Genomic DNA, 2,513 nt, shown 5'->3' with positions numbered 1-2,513 from the left:
AAAAAAGAAAAAAAAAAAAAAAAAAAAAAAACACTTTTAAAGATACCTTACAATAGACTTAAGAATGTTAAATGTTTTAGAAGCCTTTGAGTTCAAATGTTTACAAAGTAAAAGTACAAAGTAAAAAGGGACTTTATATCAGATGAAAACATTCTAAACATAAAGTTAGGTTTACAATGAATGGCTCTGGATTTATGAAGGTGAAATTTACCCAGATAACAAAGCAATAATACAATATGTTCAAGATTACTGTGCTTAAAATGAAAATCGAACAAAAAAATGATAGATTCTGACAGCATCGAGCAGGTTTGTAACACGCTCTCAAATTTAGATTGTGTAGTTGCCACATTTGGATATCATGTGGTATGACCTCAAAAAAACAAAGACATTGTTATTTCTACAAATATTTATTTTTATTATAAATTTCATAGTTACCTTTTGTGGGAAGCTTTGTTTAGGTGGCCAATTCTGTGCCTGTAAATTTTGACAGAATTTGAAAATATCATGTGGTGTGACCAAATATCATGTAGTGCGACCACTGCAGAGTGTTTTCCATTATAGATATATGTACTACATTGGCAGTTTTTGTGCTTTTATATTAAATTAATGGTTTATATACATAAAATACTTTATTTTAGTATCATTTGGAATAGATTTTTATGCAGTTTTGGTCATTTTTAATATATTTCAGACAGTTTATGCTTTTTACAATATGAGAAAAATGCAAAAAAAAAATTTTTAGAGCATGCAATTTTAGTTTGGTAATTATGCATTTACTAGTAATTTATTTATTATTAATTATTTCAATCTATTTTACCAGATGCCACCGCCAACCACTCACCATAGGCAGCGAGCTACTTCTGAACATGCAGTAAAGTGCAAACTTCAATTTTTCCAGAAGTCATTGTCTACTGTAAGAAAGATGTTCATGCTGTCATCTCAGAACCTGAGCCAGCAACCTCCCGCTATACTCTAAATTGACCCTTCGCAAAGACCCCCCTTAGTTACTGTTCCTACGTTCAACAAGCCATGCCGCTCTCATGCCACACATGATGTTATCACGCAGTGAAAAATACAGTAAAGAGGAAACTGACAACATGCTGCCAGACAAGACAGAGCAAGTTACTTTAGGTATGAAACAAAGTCTCAGCTTTAAAATTTATTTTTTTAAGAAATTCAAACAATAAATACCATTTTGTGACTCTTTAAAAGGGGTCATATGGTGCGATTTCAATTTTTCCTTTCTCTTTGGAGTGTTACAAACTCTTGCTGCATAAAGAAGATCTGTAAAGTTGCAAAGACTAAAGTCTCAAATCCAAAGAGATATTCTTTATAAAAGTTAAGAGTCAACCATGCCTACCTAAAACGGCTCATTCTAAGACGCCCCCACATGTCTACGTCACGATGTGGGAAGATTTGCATAACGCCGCCCAAATGTTCACGCAAAGAAAGAAGGCGTAACTTTTATTCTCCCTGTAGTAGTTGCTGCCGCCACCGCCATGTTGTGGAGACGCTGTATGTTTCGTTATGAAAGCGAAACTACTTTGTTTGGCCTTCCAAAAGAGGACACAGCTAGAAATCAGTGGTTAAGTTGTATTTACAACACTGTACCGGAACAGTTCAACCCAAATATTCAGATGTGTGCAGCGCATTTTTTTGAGGACGAAGACTGTTTCCTGGGAGAGTAGCCTACAATGCCAGTGTCTGTTTCTATAAAGTGGGGCAATTCCAACTTTGCAAGGACAGTCTGGCGCTTCTGACTCACAGCCTGTAAGTACGTTTCCCTTTCAGTCGGTCACTCCGAGTCACGTCGGTGACCGACGAATTGGGATCTCGCTTAGAGAGACCAATCCAGTTCGAGTGTAAACTAAACGAGTCAATGCACATTGGCATGCGATGATTGCATCCAGCTGCCGCTGATTACAGCGTGAGCATAAAAAGGCAGCCGGTGCAACGTATACCAGCTTTTCACTTCGGACCCGAGCGACAACATCGTTCTGCTCCTACCAAACTGCTTCGTGTGACGAGTCTAGCGCGTTCTCGGGAGCTTTTTGTGTTGGCGGACGGTGCTTCAGCGGTGGTCGTTCCTGTGTCGAGTGGGTTGTGCACTTCAGGCTGCACTACCCCCCTGTCGTGCTGCAAACCGCCGTTTCCCCTGTGCGTCTCAGCACGTAAAAGAGCATTTCCCTAAAAGAGCCAATTTCTCTAAAAGAGTACAATAAGCAGGTGTGTCTTTTTAAAGACGACGGATCGTCTTTTTAAAGATGCCGTTTCACCCGTGCGTTTCTGGATGCGGTCGTTACCTGGCGCCGGATGACAGTCACGATCGTTGCATCACGTGTTTGGGCCTTGAACACGCTGAGGCAGCCTTCATGGATGAGTCATGTCGTTATTGTGGTGGTATGACCATCGTGGCATTGCAGCTGAGACTCCAATACATCAAAAGAGGTGGAGTCCCCTTACCTATGCCAAAAATCTCGTCGCTCTTCTATTCCGCAGAGGAGGGCTAATTC

The sequence above is a fragment of the Sinocyclocheilus anshuiensis genome, unplaced genomic scaffold (assembly GCF_001515605.1).
Source record: "Sinocyclocheilus anshuiensis isolate Anshui unplaced genomic scaffold, SAMN03320099.WGS_v1.1 scaffold434, whole genome shotgun sequence".
Lineage (NCBI taxonomy): Eukaryota > Metazoa > Chordata > Actinopteri > Cypriniformes > Cyprinidae > Sinocyclocheilus > Sinocyclocheilus anshuiensis.
This window is presented reverse-complemented; position numbering follows the sequence as displayed.